This window comes from Globicephala melas, chromosome 6, assembly GCF_963455315.2.
Source record: "Globicephala melas chromosome 6, mGloMel1.2, whole genome shotgun sequence".
NCBI classification, from domain to species: Eukaryota; Metazoa; Chordata; class Mammalia; order Artiodactyla; family Delphinidae; genus Globicephala; species Globicephala melas.
Genome location: NC_083319.1, coordinates 27,584,867 through 27,603,226, shown reverse-complemented (window position 1 = coordinate 27,603,226; position 18,360 = coordinate 27,584,867). Strand labels below are relative to the sequence as shown.

The following is an 18,360-nucleotide window of genomic DNA, read 5'->3' as shown; positions in this document are numbered from 1 at the left end:
AAGATCCAATAGTTGTCAGATCTAGTGGTTCGGTGTATTTGGGCTTCTTATAAAGATATGAAGTCCCGGCCCTGTGACTGTCTTTTACTGTGCGTAAGACCCAACTCTTTGGACTGGTATGTGACACTGGCTTCCGACCATGGTGTTCTTTCCTGCAGCTCTATGCCAGTTCTTCAGCCTAAGTAGTGGCTAGGCTTTGGACTTGTGGGAAGGTGTTAGTAGAAGAATCTCATACATTTGAGGTATTGTAGAAGTTGGCAGCAAATTTTCAGTTTCACTCTTTGGCCATTTTCCAACTCCCAATTCCCATCCACTAAATGCTGCAATTGCTCTGCTACTAGTGGGAGTCCTTGAGCTCTTCACTATTCTGTAGGATGTAAAAGATATCTGCTTTCTGAGCCTAGTCTTTGGTAGATGACTATGTCATGGAACAAGGGCCATATGCGGTACCAATAGACATAGCAGTGGGCCTTACAGAGCTCTCAATATGAGGCTGGGGATAGGTGGGGGGAACATGTGTAGAGTGCTTGGCCCATGGATGGATAAACAGGAGCAAGAGAATTAGATTGCTCTACAACAAAACAGGCATTAAATAATGGTGACTTGCCTGCAAGGCGACTGTTCTTCCACCTACTTTAAACAGAAACTGTTGCATCAGTTCATGGACTTGCACTTGGGTTTCTAGGAGACAGCTGTTACAAATAGCTTGTCGCCCAGAGTCCTGATCAAGTTCCAAATCTCTTTTAGCTGGAAGCTAGATCTGGGAGAATATCTACTGTTAAGATCTGGGAATTAAGATCTGGGAGAATATCTACTATTCAGTGGCCTAATTTGCTGCCATGTGATTGGCTAGGAGCCTCCTGAAAGGAATCCTCTGCTTCATAGCCAGGGATGGCAGGCAAAACACTGTGGTGTACAAGATGGGGTTAGGACTCTAGTGCATTTGCTAAACAGCTATTTCCCAGACTTTCTCAACCTTCTGAGTCTGGACTAGAGGCTCATCCTCCAAGAGCTCTCACAGTACCTTGTGCTTCCTGCTGTTATAGTACTTACCAAGCCATGTAATCTTTGTTCATTGGTCCGTGTGCCATTAGAGCAAAGCTCCTGAGAGCCTGGAGGTGTTCTTCATCTACACCTAAAGGAGTTTACCTACATATAAAGATGCATGAACCAGCTTGTTGGAGTTTCCTCACAAATATCTCACAAGAGCCCAATGTAGAGAGTGGTGATGATGATGGTCATTTTTCATATCACTATTGAACCATTCACCATTCCCCTTCTGAATGGCAACCTTCGGGCAAGTTGCTGTTTTCTCATCCCCACTCTCACTGGCTCTCATGACCTAGCAGCCTGGTGGAGAATAACCGTTTAATGAATTTTGAGCCTGACTTCAGGTTCCCTCGCCACCCAGCCCTGAATTGGAAGTACCCAACAAAATGTGCATGCCTGGAGCCCAAATTACATTTTTTCAAGCAACAAGACAAGACTCTTACCCCTACTTAGCTAAAATTACTTCCATTTCAGGGAGGAGAAGAGATCCCTTATAACATGCAGAGGCACACAGTTGAGGGGCCCCACAGCAGACTTGGTGTCTGGCGACCATCCCCACCCCTCACCCCAACTTCCACTTTTTAAGCAGCTCTGTCCCCAGTGTAAAAAAAAAAAAAAAGTAAATGATTCAAGGAGCCAGTCATTCTCTTTCTTTTCTTCTTTCTTTCTTTCCTTCTTTCTTCCTTCCTTCCTTCCTTCCTTGGGTCTTCGTTGCTGCACATGGGTTTTCTGTAGTTGCAGCGAGCTGGGGCTACTCTTCGTTGCGGTGCGCAGGCCTCTCATTGCAGTGGCTTCTCTTATTGCGGAGCATGGGCTCTAGGTGCGCGGGCTTCAGTAGGTGTGGTACGTGGGCTCAGTAATTGTGGCCCGCAGGCGTTAGAGCACAGGCTCAGTAGTTGTGGCGCACAGACTTAGTTGCTCCGCAGCATGTGGGATCTTCCCGGACCAGGGCTTGAACCCGTGTCCCCTGCATTGACAGGCGGATTCTTAACCATCTGAGCCACCAGGGAAGCCGCTGATCATTCTTAAGGCCTGAAATTACTGGCACCTAATGATTAACTCCAGGATGATTGTTATTAACCTCATCTGCTCTGGAAGGAATTCTTTAGAAAAAGAGGAGTATGGAAATAAGAGAATTGCATACAGCTTAACTTTTGTGTCTCAGGATTCCAGAAGAAACCTCTGATGGAGCTGATGACATAACAATGCCTTTGACTGGACTCCAAAAACTTAACATGAATTAGGATAGGCTTTTATACCTTGGCTTACCATGCTACTCCCACAGAGATTGGGCTTCTTCTGGAGAGACAGAAAACCTAGTCAGGGCCAGACTGCCTACCAAGCCCTAAGCTACCTAGTAAATTTGTTAGAAGATGTCATTACTCCTCTTTAACTGAAATTTTTTGAAGTATAAAACATGTATAAAAAGTGCACAAATCATACCAGTGTAACTCTATGTATTTTCACAATGAACACACCAACATCGTAAAACAGAACCACAACTCCAGAAGCCCTCTCCCCCGCCTCGAAGAGCATCCACAGTCCTGACGTCTAACTCTGTAGATTAGTTTTACCTGTTTTTAAACACCATATACATGGAATCATGCAGAATGTCTTCTTTTTTTTAATCTCTGGTTGCTTTCTCTCAACATTATATTTGAGATTCGTTGATGTTGATGCAGGTAGCAGTATTTCATACTTCTCATTGCAAATATATTATTATATATGTATATATATTGTAAGTATATAACACAATTTATTAATTGTATTCATTAATATTACTTCTGATGAACATTTGGGTTATTTTCAGTTTGGGCTATTTTAAATAATGCCTCTATGAACATTTCTGTACATGTCTTTTGGTAAACATATGATCTCTTAGGAATGGAATTGCTGGGTCTGAGGCTATCTGTGTTCACTTTTAGCACATACCACCAGTTGTCCAAAGGGGTTGTGTCAATTTATACTCTTACCAGCAGTGTAAGAGAGTTCAAGCTGCTTAACATCTTCAGCAGCAGTTGGTATTATTTCTTTTTTTTCATTTTAGCCATTTTAATGAGCAGATGGTAGTATCTTGTTGTAGTTGTAATTTGCATTTCTGTGATGACTATTGAAGTTGCGCACTCTGCATATGTTTATTGGTTATTTGGATATCCTCTTTTGTAAATTACCTGTTCAAGTTTTTGCTCAGTTTTGTACTGAACTTAAAAAATACTAGTTGTCTTTTACTTATCAATTTATACGAGTTCTTTATATTTTCTGGGTAAGAGTCCTGTGTTGGAGATAAACACAAATAGCAAGTATCTTCCACTTTGTGCTTGCCTTTTTATTCTCTTAATAGTGCCTTTGATGATTGGAAGTTCTTAATTTTAGTGTGATCCTATTTATCTATTTTTTTCTTTTATAGTTAGAGCTTTTTCCGAGAAGGTGGCCTTTGATTAGCAAGTCCTTTTTGGCACAACTCTTCACCCATCTGGGAGAAATTTTTGTGTGGCTCCTGCCACGTGTTAACACTTGGATAACACCAAGTGTTAGTCAGCCATACCTTGTCACCCAGGTGTTCCTTGCTTCGTTGGCTTGACTTTTTTCTCCTGACATTTTTGCTCTGGTAGTGCTTGACTTTGTTCCTGCTTAAGCCTGCTGACTAAACCTCATCCGGTCCTCAGGTTGGATTTCTTAGTCTCAGTTACAATCTGACTGACCAAACTTGCCAATTACTCTAATTAGCTAGTCTCAATATCCCTGCATCTAATTTTATCCTCAGCCTCTCTCCTGGTTATGGATTTGCAACAACTGTTGGCCCAGTTGTCCTAACCTCCGTCTGGTAGGGAATGTTCCCAGCTCTTCTTTAGAATATGTCCTGGCCAACCCTTCTTCTTCTATTTTTTCACTTTGGGATGTCAAAGGTGAATTTAGAGGATTGGAGGCCCTGCCAAAGACTTTTCTGAACTGAACTAGTAGATTTCAATGTAGATGATTTCTGGCTGAGAGAATGTGATAAGGGGTCTCCTAGAAGACCACAAGAACACGCCTTTGGTCAAAGCAATAGCATCACCTTCATGTATTCAGGGAAGCATTATTGTTATTTTTATTTGGGCACACATTATTACCAGGTATAGTGCTAAAGAGAAGGAAATAAGAAGAAAAAACAGAACACAAAACCAAAAGGGAGAAAAATAAAGGAGAAATGCCTATAACTGGAATAGGCAGTTGGAATGCTAAAGACAATTTTACTGAACTTTAGTAAGTCTTCATCCTTTTTTTTTAAATAGATCTTTATTGGAGTATAATTGCTTCACAATACTGTGTTAGATTCTGTTGTACACCAAAGTGAATCAGCCATATGCATACACATGTCCCCATATCCCCTCCCTCTTGAGCCTCCCTCCCATCCTCCCTATCCCAACCCTCTAGGTCATCACAAAGCACTGAGCTGACCTCCCTGTGCGATGCTGCTGCTTCCCACTAGCTGTCTATTTTACATTCAGTAGTGTATATGGGTCGATGCTACTCTCACTTCGCCCCAGCTTACCCCTCCCACCTCATGTCCTCAGGTCCATTCACTATGTCTACATCTTTATCCCTGCCCTGCAACTAGGTTCATCAGTACATTTTTTTTTTTTAGATTCCATATACATGTGTTAGCATACGGTATTTGTTTTTCTCTTTCTGACTTACTTCACTCTGTATGAAGGACTCTAGGTCCATCCACCTCACTACAAATAACTCAGTTTCATTTCTTTCTATGGCTGAGTAATATTCCATTGTATATATGTGCCACATCTTCTTTATCCATTCATCTGTTGATGGACACTTAGGTTGCTTCCATGTCCTGGCTATTGTAAATAGAGCTGCAATGAACATTTTGGTACATGACTCTTTTTGAACTATGGTTTTCTCAGGGTATATGCCCAGTAGTGGGATTGCTGGGTCATATGGTAGTTCTATTTTTAGTTTTTTAAGGAACCTCCATACTGTTCGCCATAGTGGCTGTATCAATTTACATTCCCACCAACAGTGCAGGAGGGTTCTCTTTTCACCACACACTTTCCAGCATAGTTTCTAGATTTTTTGACAACAGCCATTCTGACCAGCATGAGGGTGATACCTCATTGTAGTTTTGATTTGCATTTATCTAATAAATAGTGATGTTGAGCATCTTTCATGTGCCTCTTGCCCATCTGTATGTCTTCCTGGTGAAATTTCTATTTAGGTCTTCCGCCTATTTTTAAATTGGATTGTTTGTTTTTTTGATATTGAGCTCCATGAGCTGTTTGTATATTTTGGAGATTAATCCTTTGTCTGCTGTTTCATTTGCAAATATTTCTCCCATTCTTCGGGTTGTCTTTTTGTCTTGTTTGTGGTTTCCTTTGCTGTGCAAAAGCTTTTAAGTCCCATTTGTTTATTTTTGTTTTTATTTCCATTACTCTAGGAGGTGGGTCAAAAAAGATCTTGCTGTGGTTTATGTCAAAGAGTTTTATAGTGTTTGGTCTTACATTTAGGTTTTTAATCCAGTTGGAGTTTATTTTTGTGTATGGTGTCAGGTAGTGTCCTAATCTCATTGTTTTACATGGAGCTGTCCAGTTTTCCCAGCACCACTTGTTGAAGAGGCTGTCCTTTCTCCATTGCATGTTCTTGCCTCCCTGGTTGTAAATTAGGTGACCATATGTGTGTGGGTTTATCTCTGGGCATTCTATCCTGTACCACTGATCTATATTTCTGTTTTTGTGCCAGTACCCTATTGTCTTGATTACTGTAGCTTTGAAGTCAGGGAGCGTGATTCCTCCAACTCCATTTTTCTTTCTCAAGATTGTTTTGGCTATTCAGGGTCTTTTGTGTTTGTAATATGAATATGAATTGTAAAATTTTTTTGTTCTAATTCTGTGAAGAATGCCATTGGTAGTTTGATAGGGATTGCATTGAATCTGTAGATTGCTTTGGGTAATATATTCATTTTCATAATATTGATTCTTCCAATCCAAGAACATGGTATATGTCTCCATCTGTTTATGTCATCTTTGATTTCTTTCATCAGTGTTTTATAGTTTGCTGAGTACAAGTCTTTCACCTCCTTAGGCAGGTTTATTCCTAGGTATTTTATTCTTTTTGTTGCAATGGTAAATTGGATTGTTTCCTTAATTTCTCTTTCTGATTTTTCGTTGTTGGTGTATAGGAATGCCAGAAATTTCTGTGCATTAATTTTGTATCCTGCAACCTTACTAAATTAATTGATTAGTTCCAGTAGTTTTCTGGTGGCCTCTAGGATATTCTATGTGTAGTATCATGTCATCTGCAAACACTGACAGTTTTACTTCTTCTTTTCCAATTTGTAGTCCTTTTATTTCTTTTTCTTCTCTGACTGCCATAGCTAGGACTTCCAAAACTTCTTGAATAAGAGTGGTGAGAGTGGACATCCTTGTCTTGTTCCTGATCTTAGTGGAAAGGCTTTCAGTTTTTCACCATTGAGTGTGATGCTTCTTGTGGGTTTGTCATATATGGCATTTATCATGTTGAGGTAGTTTCCCTCTATGCCCATTTTCTGGAGAGTTTTTATCATAAATGGGTGTTGAATTTTGTCAAAAGTTTTTTCTGCATCTGTTGAGATGATCATATGGGTTTTATTCCTTAATTTGTTAATGTGGTGTATCACATTGATTTGCCTACATTGAAGAATCCTTGCATCCCTGGAATAAATCCCACTTGATCATGGTGTATGATCCTTTTAATGTGTTGTTGGATTCTGTTTGCTAGTATTTTGTTCAGGATTTTTGTATCTACGTTCATCAGTGATATTGGTCTATAATTTTCTTTTTTTGTGATATCTTTTTCTGGTTTTGGTATCAGGGTGATGGTGGCTTTGTAGAATGAATTTGGGAGTGTTTCTCCCTCTGCAGTTGTTTGGAAGAGTTTGAGAAGGATCAGTGTTAGCTCTTCTCTACATGTTTGATAGAATTCGCCTGTGAAGCCATCTGGTCCTGGACTTTTGTTTGTTGGAAGATTTTTCATTACGGTTTCAATTTCATTACTTGTGATAGGTCTGTTTATATTTTCTAATTCTTCCTGGTTCAATCTTGGAAAATTGTACCTTTCCAAGAATTGGTCCATTTCTTCGTGGTTGTCCATTTTACTGGCATATAGTTATTTGTAGTAGTCTTCTATAATCCTTTGTATTTCTGTGGTGTCAGTTGTGATTTCTCCTTTTTCATTTCTAATTTTATTGACTTGCATCCGCTCCTCTTTTTTCTTAATGAGTCTGGCTAAGGGTTTATCAATTTTGTTTATCTTCTCAAAGAATGAGCTTTTAGTTTTATTGATCTTTGCTATCGTTTTCTTCGTTTCTATTTCATTTATTTCTGCTCTGATTTTTATGATTTCTTTCCTTCTACTGACTTTGGGTTTTTTTTACTTCTTTCTCTAGTTGTTTTAAGTGTAGGGTTAGATTCTTTATTTGAGATTTTTCTTGTTCCTTGAGGTGAGATTGAATTGCTATAAACTTCCCTCTTAGAACTGCTTTTGCTGTGTCCCATAGGTTTTGGGTTGTCGTGTTTTTGTTGTCATTTGTTTCTATGTATTTTTTCTTTGATTTCTTCAGTGATCTCTTGGTTATTTAGTAGTGCACTGTTTAGCCTCCATGTATCTGTGTTTTTTACAGTTTTTTTTTTTTCCTGTAATTGATTTCCAATCTCATAGCATTGTGGTCAGAAAAGATGCTTGATTTAATTTCAATTTTCTTAAGTTTTCTGAGGCTTGATTTGTGACCCAAGATGTGATCTATCCTGGAGAATGTTCCATGTGCACTTGAGAAGAAAGTGTATTCTGCCACTTTTGGGTGGAATGTTCTATAAATATCAATTAAATCTATCTGGTTTATTGTGTCATTTAAAGCTTGTGTTTCCTTACTTATTTTCTGTTTGGATGATCTGTCTGTTGGTGTAAGTGGCATGTTAAAAGTCTGCTACTATTATTGTGTTACTGTTGATTTGTCCTTTCATGGTTGTTAGCATTTGCCTTATGTATTGAGGTGCTCCTATGCTGGGTGCATAAACATTTATAATTGTTATATCTTCTTGGATTGATCCTTTGATCATTAGGTAGTGTCCCTCCTTATCTCTTGTAACAGTCTTTATTTTAAAGTCTATTTTATCGGATATGAGTATTGCTATCCCAGCTTTCTTTTGATTTCCATTTGCATGGAATATCTTTTTCCATCCCTTCACCTTCAGTCTGTATGTGTCCCTAGGTCTGAAGTTGGTCTCTTGTAGACAGCATATATATGGGTCTTGTTTTTGTATCCATTCAGCCAGTCTCTGTCTTTTGGTTGGGGCATTTAATGCACTTACATTCAAGGTTATTATCCATATGTATGTTCCTATTACCATTTTCTTAATTGTTTTGGGTTTGTTTTTCTAGGTCTTTTTGTTCTCTTGTGTTTCCCATCTAGAGAAGTTTCTTTAGCATTTGTTGGAAAGCTGGTTTGGCGGTGCTGAATTCTCTTAGCTTTTGCTTGTCTGTAAAGGTTTTAATTTCTCCATTGAATCTGAATGAGATCCTTGCTGGGTACAGTGATCTTGGTTGTAGGTTTTTCTCTTTCATCACTTTAAGTATATCCTGCCACTCCCTTCTGGCCTGCAGAGTTTCTGCTGAAAGATCAGCTGATAACCTCATGGGGATTCCTTTGTATGTTATTTTTTGTTTTTCCCTTGCTGCTTTTAATATTTTTTCTTTGAATTTAATTTTTGTTAGTTTGATAAATATATGTCTTGGTGTGTTTTTCCTTGGGTTTATCTTGTATGGGACTCTCTGTGCTTCCTGGACTTGGGTGACTATTTCCTTTCCCATGTTAGGGAAGTTTTCAACTATATCTCTTCAAATATTTCCTCAGACTATTTCTTTTTCTCTTCTTCTTTTGGGACCCCTATAATTTGAATGTTGGTGTGTTTAGTGTTGTCCCAGAGGTCTCTGAGATTGTCTTCAATTCTTTTCATTCTTTTTTCTTTATCCTGCTCCTTGGCATTTATTTCCACCATTTTGTCTTCCAGCTCACTTATTCGTTTTTCTGCCTCAGTTATTCTGTTACTGATTGCTTCTAGTGAATTTTTCATTTCAGTTATTCTGTTGTTCATCTCTGTTTGTTTGTTCTTTAGTTCTTCTAGATCTTTGTTAAACATTTTTTATATTTTCTCAATCCGTGCCTCCATTCTATTTCCAAGATTCTGGATCATCTTTACTATCATTATTCTGAATTCTTTTTCAGGTAGACTGCCTATTTTCTCTCCTTTTATTTGGTCTTGTAGGTTTTTACCTTGCTCCTTCATCTGTGACATATTTTTTTTGCCATCTCATTTTTTTTTTTTTTAATGAGTAGGGTTGTGTTCCTGTCTTACTGCTTGTTTGGCCTGAGGCTTCCAACACTGGAGTTTGTAGGCTGTTGGGTAGAGCTGGCTCTTGGTGCTGAGATGTGGACCTCTGTGAGAACTCACTCTGATAAATATTCCCTGGGGTCTGAGGTTCTCTGTTAGTCCAGTGGTTCTGATACAGAGCTCCCACCACAGTAGCTTTGGCTCAACCCCCCGCTTGTGAACCAAGATCTCACAAGCCACGTGGGGTGACAAAAAGAAAAAAAAGAGAATAACAAAGTAAAAAATAAAATTAGACAAGGAAACTAACAGATATGTATGAAAGAATATAAAAATAAAACTATAGATGAATCAACAACCTGAAGGTACAACAGTACCACAATAGTAAAAAGAAGATGGGGGGAAAGGCCTTGGCTGTGGAGGGCAGGGCCTAAGCAAGGATGAGGTTTGGGCTGTGGGTGGGGCCAATGCTTAAGACCCACAGGACTGCAAAACGTCCTGGGGGCCGTGGGGGGTGGGGCTTAGGCTCAAGGAACAGAAGGGGCCCAGGCGTGCCCCCCACCCCTGGTCGCCCAGCCGGCTTCCTGAGCTCATGTGGGTGGGGCAAACGCCCTCCTCTCCTCTCCTGCTACTCTGGTCTGGAGGGCTCCTCTCGCCTGCCTCTCCTGAACTCCCCTCAGCCTCCTTCCTATGCCCCCAGGACCCGTGTGTGTGTGTGTGTGTGGGGGGGGTGACCTTGGAGGGCAGGGGACTGGCCTGGGAGCTCAGCAGGCTCCCCAGGCCCGAGTGGGTGGGGCAAACGCCCTCCTCTTCTCTCCCACTCCTTCCAGTTGGCTCCTCCCTCCTGCCTCTCCTGATCTCCCTGGCCTCCCTCTATTCCTCCAAGGACCCACAAGGCCTGGAGGGGGCTTTGGAGGGCAGGGCACCAGCCTGGGAGCTCAGCAGGCTCCCCGTGCCAGAGTGGGCGGAGGAATCGCCCACCTCTTCTCTCCCGCTCCTCCCGGAGAGCCCCTCCCGCCTGCCTCTCCTGAACTCCCCTTGGCCTCCTTCCTATGCCCCCAGGACCAATGCGACCAGGAGGAGGGGGAGCCTTGGAGGGCAGGCCACTGGCCTGGGAGCTCAGCAGGTTCCCTGGGCCTGAGTTGTTGGGGCAAACTTCCTCCGCTCCTCTCCTCTCCTCCCAGAGGGCCCCTCCTGCCTTCCTCTCGTGATCTCCCCGGCCTCAGGGGCGCTGATCCTGTCTGGCCTCCACTTCTCCCCACTGTGTCCCCCCACGTCCTACCGGTTCACTTGGGGGTTCCTCCCGTCTCTTTGGGTGTCAGGGTCCACCAGCGGCCAGCAGGTGCCCTAGTGGTGGGGAGACGCTAAACTCAGTGTCTTCCCACAGCGCCATCTTCTGCATCCTTTTTCTATTGCACACTGATCATTCTGTTCATTATTTAGGTCAATGCACTAGAACACAAATTTGAATGCTTTTATGTGGTAGGTATTTTCCATGAAATTAGGTCCAGGTTGAATTCTATTCATAAGAGAAAATTAAAGTACTTACGTTGGGTAAGTAAATTCTGAGTAATAATAACTGACATTGATGGGATTTCTATGTGCTAGGCACTGTTCTTTACATATCTTAACATATTTAATCCTCACAAAACTCCATGAGGTCCAGTGTATTATTTTCACCATTTTAGAGATGAGAAAACTGAGGCATGGAGAAACTTGCAGAGGGTAATTCATGGAGCAAGGGCCAGAGCCAGGATTTGATGCAGGACATCTGGCTTTAGCAACGGCACTCTTAACCACTATGTCTCTAAAATTAGTGTAATCTCTAAACTTTAGAAGTTAAGAAAGCAGTAGGAAAGGAACTTCTAAGTTCCTTTTAAGAGATCTGAATATCACAGGAGAAGAGTCATAACTAAAATTTATCAAGCAGGGACCATGTGTCAGGTACTGTGCTAAGCAATTCATATGTATGCTCTCTGAATTGTTTTTTCCTCAGGTCCTGCTTATCTGTCAGGTCAGGTTTTTTTGTTTTTTTCCCTTAAAAATTTTTTTTACAATTTTTAAAGGTTACACTCCACTTATAGTTATTACAAAATATTGGTCATATTCCCTGTGTTGTACAGTATATCCTAGCAGCCTATCTTACACCCAGTAGTTTGTACCTCCCACTTCCTCACTCTTATATTGCCCCTCCCCCAACTGGTAACCACTAGTTTGTTCTCTATATCTGTGATACGCTCTTTTAACTTTGAAAACGACACTGTGAAATAAGTACTATTCTTCCTAGGTTAAAGAGGAAGACACAGGCTTATAGAGATTTAGCAGCTGCTTTCTATAAGGTTACACATTAAGTAGAATGTCTGACTAAAGACTGTGCATTCTGTGTTACCACTAGTGTACACCACCTCCCAAGATGAGAAAGTTTCTCAAATAAACTCCTTGGTATAAAGTCAAGAATATAATTTGATATGTTGCTCTGGCTGGCTAAGCCTAACAGGTAGCTGAAGAGGTGGAGGGAAAGACTTTGCTGTTATGATCTGATGGGCCCCATCTGAAAGATGAGATACATATTTATTGAGTGAATGAACATTATAAATAACCTGATGGTGCAGCTGATTATAGTGGAGATAGGAAAAGCTTTCTACAGGGTTCTCAGTTTGGTGAACTGTTTGGAGGGGAAAAATTAGATTTCCATGGTTAAGCACTTTGAGAAATTATCCCATTCTAAAATAATTATAATGCCTATAAGAAGTTGGACTAATATTAAAAATATTCTCTTTAGCTTTTTTTTTTTTTTTTTTTTTTTTTTGCTGTATGCGGGCCTGTCACTGCTGTGGCCTCTCCCGCCGTAGAGCACAGGCTCTGGACGCGCAGGCTCAGCGGCCATGGCTCACGGGCCCAGCTGCCTCGCGGCATGCGGGATCCTCCTGGACCGGGGCATGAACCCGTGTCCCCTGCATCGGCAGGCGGACTCTCAACCACTGCACCACCAGGGAAGCCCATCTTTAGCTCTTTTAAACTAAAGAAATATTACAATTTTTGTATGCAAAACTGTAAGAATAATTGGCTTCATAGATAATAAATACTAAGAGATTTTTACATTTTAGAGATTTTACATCTTCCACGACTTACACAGATTTATAGACATTGAAGGAACATACAGTGATTGATGCAGTCCCTGGAATATATGTTTTATCTATAGATACACATACAATTCCACTAATTGAACACTGACTTTAAAAAAATAGACCCAGGAGATAGGTAATGTAGATACATTCTGTATGACGTCTGGACAACTTAGGGCTCAAGCAATGGAGTATGTAATTATTGTCAGTTGTCATATATGGACAACTTTACATTGCAATGATTTCCCTGTGATTGTTATGGGTCAGAACCCACCTGCAACTGCATTTGACCTCTCTATTTGTACTTATGGAGCTCGCTGTTATTTGGACATATTTATGAATCTCTAGGTAGGTAAGATTCCTTTTGTTTGCCCAAACATCAGGTGCACATTGTCTTCTTGCTGCTAATGTTTTGGTTTAATCAACTCATCTACATAGATCACTGATATTTTGTGAGTTCCTAGCCTTAGCTACATGAATTTTCTTTTATTTTTATTATTTATTTATTTACTTCTTTGCGGTACGCAGGCCTCTCACTGCTGTGGCCTCTCCCGCTGTGGAGCACAGGCTCTGGACGCGCAGGCTCAGCGGCCATGGCTCACGGGCCCAGCCGCTCCGCGGCATGCGGGATCCTCCCGGACCGCATGCGGGATCCTCCCGGACCGGGGCACGAACCCGTGTCCCCTGCATCGGCAGGCAGACTCTCAACCACTGCGCCACCAGGGAAGCCCATGAACTTTCTTTTAAACCTCACTCATCGACATTGTTTTTTAAATTTCTTTCCTTTGCCTGTCTTTTGCTGTAACAAGATGTTAGTTGGGATTATCCTGGAATTCCAGGTAGAGCTCCAAAGACAAAAGATGTTACCTTCACACTGTAAAGAGAGGAGCTAGGCTGCCTAAGTGGGACTTAATTAAAGATAACAACTAGTCCAGAGAACTTCACTTCCAACAGCCCAAGAAATTAAAAATTTTAAAGGAAATTCATAGAAGGGAATTCAAAAGGTTAGAGTGATTTTTCTACTCCTCTCTGTATGAGGAAAGCGGTGCTTCTCTTCCCCAAGCCAATTCAGACTCTATTTGAATAGATAAAGGATTATTTTTTTCTCACATAGCAGTAAGTCTGAGAGAGCTGATACCTTCAGTTATCTGCTATTTTCTTGACCCTTCTCCCATGGTCACAGGGCATGCCCCAGCTCAAGGCAGGAAAAAAGAAGGGCCCATCTCAAGGGCATAGTCACTTTAATAAGAGAAGCCACATTGTTTTCATCCTTCTGTTTGTCTATTCTTTTACCAATACCACACTTTCATTACTGTAGATGTACAGTAAGTCTTAAGACTGAGTAGCATCAGTCCTTCAACTTTGTTCTTCTTCATTTAGTTTTCAGAAGCATGTCAAACAGATTTCTTCATTTTCATTTGCCCATATTCTAACACATGGCCAACCGCTTGCTGAGTGGCTGGAAAAAAACATATTTAATGTTTTAACTCAACATGCAGAGTTGGATATACCTTTTTGGTTAGCCATCTGATGGTATCCGCAGTTCCTGACAACTGCAGGTGTCAGGAAACCTTGCTATGCAGAGGTCCATGGCATCATTGTGGAGCCCGCAAATGTACCCCATGAATGAGTCAGCACTGGGAGCCTGCTATAAAGAAGAATATCGATAGCAAAAAGAAAAACAAAAGCCATAACAAACCCCTGTGAACTAGAAGGCCTTTTGTTCCTTTTCTATAATTCCCCTACCTACTACCTTGACCCTGGAGGACACAGATGGTGGAAGGAGCAGAAGAGGAGGAAAGGTTGAAAGACCACCCCATGCCTCTTTCCCCCACTGCAAGGCTCTGAGCCAGGCAGACCTGAGCTGATGGAGTGGGAAAAGCTCTGAATTAGATGCAACACTGACATTTTAATTGGATTGGACTCTTAATATTTTAGTATCTTAAATGATGAGGAAGTAATGGGATCTGCTGAGATAAAGTTAAAGGATGGGAAGGGGAGATCTGACATAGGATCATAGTTGGGGGTTTTGTCTGGTGGATGTTAGATCCACTTCCTGACTATGCCCCACTGATTTCAGCCTCTTCAACAAACTGGTTATGCTGGAAACTACAAACTCCTTTAATCCTAGCTGTTGACCCACAGTCCTTACTCCTAATAGGTCTTTCTGGCTCTCATCCAGTAGCCTTTTCATTGCTGTGGGGATGCTGGATCTGTCAGTAAAAGGCAACTTTAGGAGAACATTTTGGGTTGTGTGGGACCAGAGAAAGCCCAGTAGGGAGACTGTAACAGAATAATAACAAATCCTGGTCTGTCACTGCCTGCCTTTGTGATCTCTCTCTAGCTCTGAGTTTCCTACTCTGAAATAAATGGTCTAAAGAAAATGATTGTAATAGATACTTCTTGTGATGGCTGCGTGGCTCCCTCCATTCTCAGACATTGCCTCTGATACCTAGGGATGTGACCTAGCATCCCTCCAGAGCTGATCAACAAGAAGAGGACATCTGTCCCAGGCCAGGGCAGGCTCTTTCCTGGCAGTACCGAATAGGGGGACACAGAGACTGAACAATATTAACATTGACTATCATTAGTAACTGAGGGTATCCCACATCTACCTACTGCTGCTGGCCTCAGAAATGCCCAACTTCTTGCTCTTTTTGGGGATTGATGGCTGATTCCCTGGTAGCCTTTCAGTAAATCCGTCATTTTGCTTAAGCTGCCCTGAACTGTTTTATATGACTTACAATCCATGCTACTTTTTTTAAAGGGCCCATTCAACTTCCAAAATTCTTTTATTCTTTGATTTAATGGTACCTGTTACTCTTGAACAGAGATGAATTATAACTTTGAGTGCTAGTAACCACAGACACCTGGCAACTGTGGCACCAGTGGGTGACTGCAGTTTTGGAAGTCTTTATACTGATGAACACTAGAGATATTCCTTTTCATAACATCAGATATTTTAAGTAGGTAAATTTGTACTTGTTACACATAGAGAATATTTTTAGTTTAATAGTTCATATTAGAGGTATAAGTGATGTTTACAGAAAAAGATTTTAGTTTCAAGTGCAAGTAATAAGTGAGCCAAGTTATATTTTTCAAGTCACCATATCAGTGTGTATTATTAGATACACAGAGTCTAAAGAGTTGAGTTTATAATTGAATTGGTTTATCACTTAAATCTCATGTGCCAGGATCTCACTGTACTGACTGAATTCAGGACAATTTGTGCTCTTTAGTTAATCCTCCTTGATAATGCTGACCATTAAAAAAATAGAAATTAAATTTAACATTTTGTCTTAAACGTCATATTTTACTACACTATAACTGGAAAGGGCATAGTTATCAAATCCCTATGAGAATAACTTCAGAATGAAAATCTCTAACTAGAATACTAAAGTATAGAAGTGTAGTTGGCTCCTCTAATATGAAACTTCCTCATCATGGACTCTTCATGGTTTTTAAAACGTTTTTGACTTCCCAAACTGAAAGGCATGCCAATCAGTGGATAGAAAGCAGTATTGCAGAGAAGAAATAGCTAGGATTACCTTTGTGGTACTGGGTTTTGGGATGTTGCCAACTTGATCCGGGGGATGGATGATCAAGCTGAGACCAAGAAGGGTTATGTAGAATTAACTTGATGATTAATATTAGATGCATAACCATAATGTTTGTACAAATAGAGGAACATGCTGCCAAAAAATTTATAAAGTAGTTCTGAACTAGAGGCGATTCCCGCCCCCCCCCCAAGACAAAAATGTCTAGAGACATTTTTGGTTGTCACAATTGGTGTGTGCGTGCGTGCTACTGGCATCTAGTGGGTAGAGGCCAGGGATGCTGTTAAACATCCCATAACACACCCCATAAGACAACTAAGAATTGTTCAGCCCAAAATGTCAATAGCATTGAGGTTGAAAAACCTGGTTTATAACAATTAGTTTCACATGTTTTTGTACTCAAAATGCTTCAAATATGTTTAGTCAAAATTCTTTTCCATTTCCGGAAGGGGGGCTAAGGGTAAGTATTTTCACCTCGGCCCGCGGCCTAGAAAAGCCTAGAAAAACCTCCTCTTTTCTTCCGCCTACCGGTCCGCGTGTCAGAGCCTTGAGCAGAGCCCAGGAAACGAACCGTGGCGCGCGCTGGTGCAGCCGCCCCCTTTCGCGGGGAGGGGCCGGGGGCGAGGGCGCTGGGAGGTCTTTTCTCGAGTTCACGTGGCCGGAGGGTCAGACTTCGGATCTCCCTTTTGTGGCGGCGGCCAAAGAGCAACAGTACCAGCTGCGGCAACCAGAGTCATGGCAGGACAGGCATTTAGAAAGTTTCTTCCCGTATTTGACCGAGTATTAGTTGAAAGAAGTGCAGCCGAAACTGTAACCAAAGGAGGCATTATGCTTACAGAAAAATCACAAGGAAAAGTATTGCAAGCAACGGTAGTAGCTGTTAGATCAGGCTCTAAAGGAAAGGGTGGAGAGGTTCAACCAGATAGTGAAAGTTCTCCTCCCAGAATATGGAGGCACCAAAGTAGTTCTAGACGACAAGGATTATTTCTTACTTATACATGGTGACATTCTTGGAAACTACGTCGACCAAAATAAGTCACTATTGAAATGGCATCACGTGAAGCTGCCACTGAAGTTCTGAAATCTTTCATCATGTAAATAATTTCCCTGTTTCTTTTATAATAAAGTAATGATATCCAAACGAAAAACAAAAAAACCCTCTTTTCCAGATATTCATACAGTTAGACCACTTTTGCTTTCTAATAGATAAGCAGTACTTTATAATTTGATTTGTTTTATCTGCAATAATTATGTAACTTTGTAAACCGCTCCCAAAAGTCAGGGCAGGTTTTAATTTTCGCACATAATTTCCCCAAATCTTGCCTCTCCCTGTTATCAATTCAAAGCCTTCCCTCATTTTATTGCCCACTTGCTTCTGTTTGGCCCATTTCATTAAATAACTGAAGCACTGACCAGAAGCAAATATAGTGAGCACAGTTAACATTTAGATAGAACTTGTCTTTTTGTGAGGTGATATCATTTCCCTTAGATTAAAAAAAAAGTATTCTTTAGGCTCTAGGCAGATGGGGACCCAGCTTATTTTCACAGTTTGGAAATGAAACAAATTTCAGATTAATCGTAGAGTCTGAGATGATTAATTCTCTTCTGTTGGAATTAATATGTTTAGGGAAAGCAAAATATTTGATTTATCTTTTTAAAAAAAATTCTGATGCTTTTCACTATTGCCATATTGGTGTTAATAATGAACTTAATTATACCCCAGAATGATACTGGCATAGACATATGATTTAGAGACGTTATAGTATTTTTTTTTAAGTTCAAGGACAAAACACATATTTTGTGGAGTCTAATTAAAGACTTTTAAAACTGTAAAATCTTTTGGGAAATAACATCCAAGTTCTGCCCCTAAATTCACAAAGCTAAAGAAATGTATAAAAATTATGAAAGAACAAACTGAAACATCAAAGTATAAATATTCACAGCGGTTGCTTTTTTTTCTTTAGTTTGGCTAGAGGTCTAAAAGCCTTTCTCTAACAAGAGGTGCTTGCTTAGAAAACCACATATGAAAAGTATCTTAGCAACTCTATTCTTTCTTGATAAGTAGTGAAATGTAGAGATTTACTACAATTTCCCCCACATTTTGAACACTTAGTATTTAGGGCAGGGCCTCTGACATCCAGCAAAATGCCTGGTACATAGCAAAAGGCCCTTGTTAAACGAATTAAAACGAACAAATATTCAGATAAAAAAAAAAAAATCAGTGCAAGTCTGCAGTTCTTACTCCCATGCGGCTCTTACTTATCTAGCAGC

At 40.7% G+C, this 18,360-nt stretch overlaps 1 pseudogene; it reads left to right on the top strand.

Annotated features, from left to right (window-relative positions):
* Window positions 1-16,818: 16,818 nt before the first annotated feature.
* LOC115854395 (10 kDa heat shock protein, mitochondrial pseudogene) lies at window positions 16,819-17,221 on the top strand (annotated as a pseudogene).
* The last annotated feature ends 1,139 nt before the right edge of the window (window positions 17,222-18,360 follow it).